Genomic DNA, 12,225 nt, shown 5'->3' with positions numbered 1-12,225 from the left:
TCGACAAATAATATCATGTGTTTGCCCTGTTGATGCCATGGATGAAGAAGAGCTCTTTGCAGGCCCAGAAGGTGTGCTCTTGGCAGATAGTGGTGATTGTGCCTGCTTTATTGTACCACGGTGGGAGGTGGCAGCCGACGGAGGCGCCGGTGTAGCAGAACGTGTGGAAGTAGATGATGCACGTGGTGTCCATGATGAAGGTCGACCTGCAGAAAAGTTAGTCCGCGCCAATGCCTGTCGATCCTGCACTTCACGTTCAGCTTTACAAGCAAGATGGAATAAACGAGTGATATTAGTATACTCCTTATACTCTAGAATCGTCTGAATCTCTCTATTTAATCCACCCATAAAACGTGCAAGCATAGCTTCATTCTCCTCAACAATACCACATCTAATCATGCCAGTTTGTAATTCCTGATAATATTCTTCTACAGAATTTTTTCCCTGTCTTAAGCGCTGCAATTTTTGAAGTAATTCACGTTGATAATATGGTGGAACCCAACGAATACGCATAGCAGTTTTCAAAGCAGCCCAAGTAGCCGGAATAGGATATAATCTACAATGCTCAGACCACCAAACACATGCAAAACTAGTGAATGCACAAACAGCAGCAGGAACACGTCTCTCCTCGGGATATTGTAAACATGTAAATCGTTGTTCAGTTTCTAACTCCCAAGTAAGATATATATCAGGAACATATCTACCCTCAAATGGTGGAATATTCAATTTTAGTTTAGGGAGATGGTCATGATCTCGTACCTGAGGGTGAGCCCTACCATTGCCATTATTTGCATGTGGACGACCTGGTGGTTGCTGTGCTGGTGGTGGCACGTAGTTCTGATTTTGATCAACCTCATCCTCATAATCTCCCACATAATCATCCTCCTCCACATCAGCAGTAGGAGCCACAGAAGTATCAACAGCAGCACCAGCAGTTTGGCCCGACTGAAGAGGGACACGGCTCGCTCGACGGAGGGCTGTTTCCCGACGTGGAGGTAGTCGATGTTGTTGCTGTTGTTGCAGAGGTGCGGCAGGAGCAGCCGGTGGTGGTGGAAAACGCGAAAGCAATTCATCAAACTTGTTATCGAGCTTTGGTTCAAACGTCTTCTCCATGCCATCTATCTTCTCCATGGCCTCTTCAAATCTGTTTATCACATCTTGCACCTGTCCACTCATCATTTGCTGAAACGTATCATGAAGCTCCTTGTTCGTCAAGTTCTCCCAGTCAGTCTCGTCGACTTGTGATCCTGGCATGGTTAGCAGCAATAGAAACACACAAGAATATGATCCTACAGACTACTAACAAGTGGTGGTGGTGGCGGGTGTCACAAATCCGTCAAGCAAATCTCAAATTCTTACCAGTACTTACCCAGCAGCAGGCGGTGATCGGCAACCGTTGTAGTCAAAACTCTCAAAAGCTTGGATAGAGCGATTGCCAGGGAGAGTCAAACGCACGACGTAGATGTATGTGGAGCTGGGAAGGCTTATAGTATGGTAGCAAAAGGGTCAGCAATAATCAATTCAGAGATGCAAAGTTGAATAAATGCTCAACGACGGTACTGTGCTGGTCCTAGGCTAGACCGTGCTAGAGACGCGAGCCTAGAACACTAACAAAATCACGGCGCTGCACGTAAATAAGGGAAAAGCACACTCTGGAACTCTTTTTTTCGCTCTTTTTTTTGCGCTCCTCTTTTTTTTGCGAAAAATCACTATAATGGTGAGTGTCTCAAAACTCTTCCCTCGTCAAACTGATAGGATGGGCACAAATTTTTTTTCACTTTTTTTCAGAAATCAGGGCAGCGACGACGAAAAAGTGCAACAAAAAATCACTATGATGGCACGTGGCTCAAAAGACTCAGAAAAGCCTAAAAATAGGATAGGGAAAAAAAATTTGCCCGTGAAAATTTTGGCCTAAAAACTGCCCGGGGGTCTCCAGACTCTTTTTTTTTCCGAGACCTACGCAGGCAAGGAAACACGAATCAGAATTTAGATTGATCTCAAGAACAAACCAATTATGAGAAGAACTCGGATTGGTGGTGGATATATGGTTGTGGTATATGGCAGCGGTGGTGGTATATGGTAGCGGTGGTGGTATATGGATACAGATTGGTGGTGGTATATGGATACGGATTGGTGGTGGTATATGGATATGGATTCAGAGCGGTGGCGGATAAGCAAAAGTGGTAGATGGGCGATGATGATGGTGCGGCGGCGGCGTGACAACTTATGACCAGAACTCGAAACTCTAAATGAACTAGACACTAAGACCAGCAACTCGACACGACGATGCAACCGATAATTCAACTATGCAAGCAATGAAAAGAAAACTGCAAAGGCTCAGACTGGCTTGGACCAAGGATGAATAGATCTAACTCTTTTTTGTGGCTTTTTCTTGGATAATAGGTAAGAAAATGAATCTAATCTAGGAAAACTGGAAATTCTCACCGAGCAACCTGAAAACTGATACCACTTGATAGAGGCTAAGGTGTCCTGATGTTTCGATGAGATGGTGGCTATCGTTTTCTGTGGGAGTCGACCTTGACGATCCGACTACGAACGTGCGAGACGTCGCGCCTTAGCAATCGCTAAACCAACTTCCGAGGGTTATTGACCACGCCGGAGCACGATCAACCTGACCACGAGGGTCTGTTTCCTGCGAACAAACGAAGAACAAGCAAGAAACTGAGATTGCAATCGGGATATTGCGAATATAAGATGAAAGCTTTATTGATCAAGGTGGGGTTCTGTGACGTCTTGGTCTGGTCGTTGGACACAAACGAAGTACGCGAAGTTGCAGCTATGGCGAACTTTTAATCTAAACAAAACCGAAAGTCTAAACGACGCCCTAAGGGCTGTATATATGGAGGAAGAGGGGGGAATTTCGTGGCCCTTGAGGGTGGGGTCCGAAACTAACCCTAACTCTTGTTTCCCCTCACATACGGACTCTAAAAATAGCCTATACTTAAGTATTTCGAAATTACATGGGCCTGGCCCATTAATAAGGTGACGCAGCACCTAGAATAGCCTATGGACGAATATTATGAAGTGGCATCTTGTATATTTCGTCCAAGGCTTCATGCACTCCTTATGGCGGCTTCAAAGTCCTGAAATCATCACTTGTAACTCCGTTCTTGATCCCCTTGCGCATGCCATCAACTCCATGCGTGTTCTTGCTCCAATGTTCATCCTTCTCCAAGCTAGGCCCTTCATTTGTAAGCAAAACAAATGTATCCAATTTAGGCAGCATCATAATCTCATGAACAATAGAATCAATACCAAGAAACGAAAGTACCTGGTAATTTAATTGGCGTGCGCGAGCTCTAGTAATTGGTCCAGTATATGTAACAGTAGGGGCTGTGGGTGTAACAATGGTATTAATGTCCTCATCATTACCCCAATGTCACCTCAGGAATCCGCGAATTGAGTGCCAAAACACACATCAAGTGAATCAATATGATACCCCATTGACACCATGGGTATTCATAGCAAGACATACAACAAGTGTTCTCAAATCCATAAAAGTATTCAATCCGATAAGAACGAAATCTCAAAGAGAAAACTCAATTCATAACAAAAAGATAGAGAGGAGAAACACCATATGATCCAACTACATTAACAAAGCCTGGGATACATCAAGATCGTGACATCTCAAGAACACGAGAGAGAGAGAGAGAGAGAGAGAGAGATTAAACACATAGCTACTGGTACAAACCCTCAGCAACGAGGGTGGACTACTTCCTCCAAATCATGGTGGTGATATGTCCATTTTGTATCATGCTTTTATATTGATATTTTTTGCATTATGGTCTATTATTACACTTTATATCACAATACTTATACCTTTTCTCTCTTATTTTATAAGGTTTACATGAAGAGGGAGAATGCCGGCAGCTGGAATTCTGGACTGGAAAAGGAGAAAATATTAGTGACCTATTATGAACAAATCCAAAAGTCCTGGAACTTCACGGAGCATGTTTTTGGAATATATAAAAAATACTGGGCGAAGAAAATATCATAGGGGGCCACCAGCCAGCCACAAGGGTGGAGGGCACTCCCTACCCCCAGGCGCGCCCCTGTCCTTGTGGGCCCCCTGGCAGGCCTCCGACGCCCATCTTCTACTATATGGTGTGTTTTGACCTGGAAAAAAATTAGAAGGAAGCTTTCGGGATGAAGCGCCACCGTCTCGAGGCGTAACCTGGGCAGAACCAATCTAGGGCTCCGGCGAAGCTGTTCTGCAGGGGAAACATCCCTTCGGGAGGGGTAAATCGAAGCCATCGTCATCACCAACGATCCTCTCATCGAGAGGGGGTCAATCTCCATCAACATCTTCACCATCTCCTCTCAAACCCTAGTGCATCTCTTATATCCAATCTTTGTCTCAAAACCTCAGATTAGTACCTGTGGGTTGCTAGTAGTGTTGATTACTCCTTGTAGTTGATGCTAGTTGGTTTATTCGGTCGAAGATCATGTGTTCAGATCCTTAATGATAATTAATACTCCTCTGATTATGAACATGAATATGCTTTGGGAGTAGTTATGTTTGTTCCTGAGGACATGGGAGAAGTCTTGTTATAAGTAATCATGTGAATTTGGTATTCGTTCGATATTTTCATGAGATGTATGTTGTGTTTCCTCTAGTGGTGTTATGGGAACATCGACTACATGACACTTCACCATTATTTGGGCCTAGGGGAAGGCATTGGGAAGTAATAAGTAGATGATGGGTTGCTAGAGTGACAGAAGCTTAAACCCTAGTTTATGTGTTGCTTCGTAAGGGGCTAATTTGGATCCATATGTTTCATTCTATGGTTAGATTTATCTTAATTCTTCTTTCATAGTTGCGGATGCTTGCGAGAGGGGTTTATCATAAGTGGGAGGCTTTTCCAAGGAAGGGCAGCACAGAAGCACTGCTCCAGCCACATATCAAATTATCAAAGTAATGAACGCGAATCATATGAGCATGATGAAAACTAGCTTGGCAACAATTCCCATGTGTCCTCGGGAGCACTTTGCTTTATATAAGAGTTCGTCCAGGCTTGTCCTTTGCTACAAAAAGGATTGGGCCATCTTGCTACACCTTATTTACTTTTGTTACCCATTACCCATTATGATTTATCTTATCACAAAACTATCTGTCACCGATAATTCAGTGCTTGCAGAGAATACCTTGCTGAAAACCGCTTGTCATTTCCTTCTGCTCCTCGTTGGGTTCAACACTCTTACTTATCAAAAGGACTACGATAGATCCCCTATACTTGTGGGTCATCAATATTATTTTCTGGCGTCGTTGCTGGGGAGTGAAGCGCCTTTGGTAAGTGGAATTTGGTAAGGAAACATTTATATACTATGCTGAAATTTACTGTCAGTTGTTACTATGGAAAATAATCCTTTGAGGGGCTTGTTCGGGGTATCTTCACCTCGACCGGAATAGCAAAGAGTTTCTCCTCAACACACTGCAGCTACTGAAAATATTTATTATGAAATTCCTTCGGGTATGATACAAAAACTGCAAGCTAATCCTTATGAAGGAGATGGAACATTACATCCTGATATGCACCTAATCTATGTGGATGAAGTTTGAGGATTATTTAAGCTTGTAGGTATGACCGAGGATGTTGTCAATAATAAGGTCTTCCCTTTATATTTGAAGGGAAATGCATTGACATGGTATAGGCTATGTGATGATATTGGATCATGGAATTACAACCGATTGAAATTGGAATTTCATCAGAAGTTTTATCCTATCTGGTTCATCGTGATCGGAATTATATATATAATTTTTGGCCTCGTGAAGGATAAAGTGTCGCTCAAGCTTGGGGGAGGCTTAAGTCAATGTTATATTCATGCCCCAATCATGAGCTCTCAAGAGAAATTATTGTTCAAAATTTTTATGCTCGGCTTTCTCATAATGATCGATCCATGCTCAATACTTCTTGTACTGGTTCCTATATAAAGAAGGATATTGAATTCAAATGGGATTTATTAGAAAGAATTAAACGCAACTCTGAAGATTGGGACCTCGACCAAGGTAAGGAGTCAGGTATAAACCTTAAGTTTGATTGTGTTAAATTTTTTATGGATATCGATGCTTTTCGTCATTTTAGCACTAAATATGGACTTGATTCTGAGATAATAGCTTCTTTCTGTGAATCTTTTGCTAGTCATGTTGATCTCCCTAAGGAGAAGTGGTATAGTATAATCCTCCCATTTAAGTTAAAGTAGTAGAACCTATTAAAGTTGAAGAAGAAACTATTACTTACAATGTTGATCCTGTTGTCCCTACTACTTATATTGAGAAACCACCTTTTCCTCTTAGAATAAAGGATCATGCTAAAGCTTCAACTATGGTTCGTAAGAGTTATACTAGAACACATAAACCCCCTGAGCAAATTAAAGTTGAACCTTGTATTGCTATGGTTAAAAGATCTCTTCGTTGATAATATCGATGGGCATGTTATTTATTTTTGTGATGAAGCTGCTAGAATTGCTAAACCTGATATGAAAGATAAACATAGACACGTAGTTGGCATGCCTGTTTTTTCTGTTAAAATAGGGGATCATTGTTATCATGGCTTATGTGATGTGGGTGGTAGTGTGAGTGCAATTCCTTATACCTTGTATGAAGAAATTATGAAGGATATTGCACCTGCTGAGATAGAAGATATTGATGTTACTATTAAGCTTGCCAATAGAGATACTATTTCACCAATTGGGATTGTTAGAGATGTTGAAGTCTTGTATGGAAAAATTAAATACCCTACTGATTTTGTTGTTCTTGGTTCCCCACAAGATAACTTTTGTTCCATTATATTTGGTAGACCTTTCTTGAATACCGTTAATGCTAAGATAGACTGCAAGATGGATATTGTTACTGTTGGTTTAGGGTATATTTCTCATGATTTAAATTTATCAAAATTTCATAGACAACCCCATGATAAATAATTGCCTAGCAAGGATGAAATTATTGGTCTTGCTTCTATTGTCGTGCCTCCTACTGACCCTTTAGAACAATATAAGCTAAACCATGAAAATGATATGTTTATGAATGAAAGAAGGGAAATAGATGAAATATTCTTTAATCAGGGACCTATTTTGAAACACAATTTGCCTGTTGAAATCCTTGGGGATCCTCCTCCACCAAGGGTGATCCCGTGTTCGAGCTTAAACAATTACCTGGTACTTTGAAATATGCTTATCTTGATGAAAAGAAGATATATCCTGTTATTATTAGTGATAACCTTTGAGAGCGTGAAGAAAAGAAATTATTGAAAACTCTGAAGAAGCACCGTGCCGCTATTGGATATACTCTTGATGATCTTAAGGGCATTAGTCCCACTCTATGTCAGCAAAAAAGTAAAATTGGAGAAAGATGCTAAACCAGTTGTTGATCATCAACGACGGTTCAATCCTAAGATGGAAGAAGTGGTAAGAAATGAAGTACTAAAGCTTCTGGAGGCAGGTATAATTTATCCTATTGCTGATAGTCAATGGGTAAGCCATGTTCATTATGTCCCTAAGAAGGGATGTATTACTGTTGTTCCTAATGATATGAATGAATTGATTCCACAAAGAATTGTTACATGTTATAGAATGGTTCTTGATTTTCACAAATTGAATAAAGCTACTAGAAAAGATCATTACCCTCTACCTTTTTATCGATCAAATAGTAGAAAGACTATCCAAACATACTCATTTTTGCTTTCTAGATGGTTATTATGGTTTAGCTCAAATACCTGGGTCAAAAGATGATCAAGAGAAAACCACTTTTAGTTGCCCTTTTGGTACCTTTGCTTATAGACGTATGCTTTTTGGTTTATGTAATGCACCTGCTACCTTTCAAAGATGTATGACTACTATATTCTCTGATTTTTGTGAAAAGATTGTTGAGGTTTTCATGGATGGTTTCTCCGTTTAAGGAACTTCTTTTGATGATTTCTTAAGCAACCTTGATCAATTTTTGCAGAGATATGAAGAAACTAATCTTTTCTTGAACTGGGAGAAGTTTCACTTTATAGTTAATGAAGGTATTGTCCTAGGGCATAAAATTTCTAAAAGAGGTATTGAAGTTGATCGAGCTAAAGTAGATGCTATTGAAAAGATGCCATGTCCTAAAGATATCAAAAGTATAAGAAGTTTCCTTGGTCATGTTGGTTTCTATAGGAGGTTTATTAAAGACTTCTCTAAAATTTCTAGGCCCCTCACCAATCTCCTGCAAAAATATGTTCCTTTTGTTTTTGATGATGATTGTGTAGAGGCATTTGAAATACTTAAGAAGGTCTTGATTTCTGCACCTATTGTTCAGCCACTTGATTGGAACTTGCCTTTTGAAATCATGTGTGATAATAGTGATTATCCTGTTGGTGTTGTTCTAGGACAAAGAGTTGATAAGAAATTAAATGTTATTCAATATGCTAGTAAAACTCTAGACAGTGCCCAGAGAAACTATGCTACTACTGAAAAATAATTTTTAGCAGTTGTATTTGCTTGTGATAAGTTTAGACCTTGTGTTGTGGATTCTAAAGTAACTGTTCACACTGATCATGCTGCTATTAAATATCTTATGGAAAAGAAAGATGCTAAACCTAGACTTATTAGATGGGTTCTCTTGCTACAAGAATTTGATTTGCATATTATTGATAGAAAGGGAGCTGAGAACCCTCGTTGCAGATAACTTATCTAGATTAGAAATGTTCTTGATGACCCACTACCTATTGATGATAGCTTTCCTGATGAACAATTAACTGTCATAAATGCTTCTCGTAATACTCCATTGTATGTTGATTATGCTAATTACATTGTTGCTAAATTTATACCACCTAGTTTCACATACCGGCAAAAGAAAAAGGTTTTCTATGAATTAAGACATTACTTTTGGGATGACCCACACCTTTATAAAGAAGGAGTGGATGGTGTTATTAGACGTTGTGTACCTAAGCATGAACAGGAACAAATACTACGCAAGTGCCACTCCGAAGCTTAGGAGGACACCATGCTGGAGATAGAACTGCACACAAGGTATTGCAATCCGGTTTCTATTGGCCCACTCTCTTCAAGGATGCTCGTAAGTTTTTCTTGTCTTGTGATGAATTCCAAAGGATTGGTAATATTAGTAGATGTCAGGAAATGCCTATGAACTACTCACTTATTATTGAACCATTTGATGTTTGGGGCTTTGATTATATGGGACCTTTTCCTTCCTTTAATGGGTATACACATATTTTAGTTGTTGTTGATCACGTTACTAAGTGGGTAGAAGCTATTCCAACTAGTAGCGTTGATCATCACACTTCTATTAAGATGCTTAAAGAAGTTATTTTTCTGAGGTTTGGAGTCCCTAGATATTTAATGACTGATGGTGGTTCACATTTTATTCATGGCACTTTCCGTAAAATTCTTGCTAAATATGATCTCAACCATAGAATTGCATCTCCATATCAACCTCAGTCTAGTGGTCAAGTAGAATTGAGAAATAGAGAGATTAAATTAATTTTGAAAAAAGACTGTTAATAGATCTAGAAAGAATTGGTCTAAGAAACTTGACGATGCACCATGGGCTTATAGAACTGCTTATAAGAATCCTATGGGTATTTCTCCTTATAAAATGGTTTACGGAAAAGTATGTCATTTACCTCTTGAATTAGAACATAAGGCATATTGGGCTATTAAAGATCTCAACTATGATTTCAAACTTGCCGACGAGAAGAGGTTATTTGACATTAGCTCACTTGATGAATGGAGAACCCAAGCCTATGAGAATGCAAAGTTGTTTAAAGAAAAAGTTAAAAGATGGCATGATAAAAGGATACAAAGGCGTGAGTTTAACATAGGTGATCATGTTTTGCTGTACAACTCTCGTTTAAGATTTTTTGCAGCAAATCTTCTCTCAAAATGGGAAGGTCCCTACGTTATTGAGGAGGTCTATTGTTCCGGTGCCATAAAAATCAACAACGCCGAAGGCACAAATTCAAAGGTGGTAAATGGTCAAAGAATCAAACATTATATCTCATGTACTCCCATAAATGTTGAAACCAATGTTATTGACACCGTAACACTGGAGGAGTACATAAGGGATATTTTCCAGAACGTTTCAGACTCCGATAAGGAATAGGTATGAGGTACAGTAAGTAAACCGACTCCTAAACGTTTCCAGTTGCAATTTTTCTCCATTTTGGAATATTTGAAAAATTAGGAAATTCAAAAGTAGTCCGAAAGAGACTCGAGGCCACCACAAGGGTGGAGGGTGCGCCCTACCCCCCTTGGTGCGCCACCGACCTTGTGGCCACCTCGTGTGCCCTCCAGACTCCGTTTTCTTGCATGATACTTCTTATGGTCGGTAAAAATTCATTATATAATCTCCTGAAGGTTTTGACCACCGTACCACGACAAAATCCTCTGTTATTGTTTTGAGTTTTATCTGCAACAGATTTAGAGCGAGGTGTCTTCGCAAGAGTCAGTCGGGGAGAGTCGGGTATCTCACCCGACACCAGGCCCAGGAGCATACAGCAAAGCTGACCACTTTGGGCAATCAACGGAGGAAGAGATGGAGGCTGACATGAAAAGGGTGGACGCCATGGATTAGGATCAAGAAGTTACCTCTCGTCTTCAAACTATATTCAGGCTGGAGAACTTTAGAGCTCAGCAATAGCAAATTCGATTATTCCTCCCAATTCTAGATTTCTCTCTTATGAAAATATGAAAAAGAGAGTTGCTTTCTCTCCCGCAGCTGGGAAACATCCATGGGTGATTGAGCTCTAGTCGTCATAGGTAAGATTCACAAGGAACTAATGGATCTAAAGCAGCAAATTAATAAGCTCGAGGAAAAGAATCATATCTTAAAGGGTATCATTGCCAAGAATATCACATCACCACCTCTGAAGAAAGAGACATAAATACATGGGTATGGGCACTCCCCTTGGGAACTGCCAAGCTTGGGGGAGCTGCCTCTGTATCGTATCACCATCACACCTTTAGCTTTATGTTGTTCTTAGTTCTATCCTTTTGGTTATATCTTGATCTAATAGAATAATGTTTTAGTATGATCTATGCTTTGAGTTTTGTTTCGATCTCTATCTATGTAATCGAGTCCGTGAGTTATATATAATAAAGAGTATTTTTGAGTTGAGGGCTTTGCTATTTTCCTATGATCCTGAGGGAATAAAATAATAAAAAGAAATAAACAGATCATATATTGATCTTATGGAAAGTAATGACTTCACAGATAAAGATTATGATGAATAAAAGTTATTGAGAGTTGACAAACATAGTTTTGGTCATTGTTGCAATTAATGGGAAGTAATAAAGAAAGAGAGGCTTCACATATAAATACACTATCTTGGACATCTTTTGTAATTGTGAGCACTCATTAAAATATGACATGCTAAAAGGTCGATGTTGGACAAGGAAGACAACATAATGGGTTATGGTTTCTTATATCCGAATAGAAGTTATATTGTCATGGATCATCCAACATGTTGAGCTTGCCTCTCCCCCTCATGCTAGCCAAATTCTTTGCACCAAGTAGAGATACTACTTGTGCTTCCAAACATCCCTTAAACCAGTTTTGCCATGAGAGTTCACCATACCTACCTATGGATTGAGTAAGATCCTTCAACTAAGTTGTCATCAGTGCAAGGAATAAAAATTGATCTCTAAATATGTATGATCTATTAGTGTGAAGAATATAAGCTTTATACGAACTTCTGATATGGAAGAAATAAAAGCGACAGACTGCATAATAAAGTTCCTTATCACAAGCGGCAATATAAAGTGACGTTCTTTTGCATTAAGATTTTGTGCATCCAACCATAAAAGCGCATGACAACCTCTGCCTCCCTTTGCGAAGGGCCTATCTTTTACTTCTATCATCTATCCTTATACAAGAGTCAGGGTGATCATCACCTTTCCTTTTTAAACTTTTTCCTTTGGTAAGCACTATATGTTGGAAAGATCTCGATATATATATCCAGTCAGATGTAGGTTTTCATAAAGTATTATTGTTGACATTGCCCTTGAGGTAAAAGGTTGGGACGTGAAACTATAAACCCCTTTCTCTGTGTCTGATTGAAACCTTGTACCCATAAGTATCGCGCGAGTGTTAGCAATTGTGAAAGATTAAATGATAGTTGAGTATGTGGACTTGCTAAAAAGCTCTTGAATTGACTCTTTCCGATGTTATGAAAAATTAAAATTGTTTCAATGACTGAGATCATAGTTTGTTAGTTTTCA

This window comes from Triticum urartu, chromosome 2A (assembly GCF_056163025.1).
Source record: "Triticum urartu cultivar PI428250 chromosome 2A, HENAU_Tu73, whole genome shotgun sequence".
NCBI lineage: Eukaryota > Viridiplantae > Streptophyta > Magnoliopsida > Poales > Poaceae > Triticum > Triticum urartu.
The sequence above is the reverse complement of the archived record's forward strand: the minus strand, read 5'-3'. Positions refer to the sequence as shown.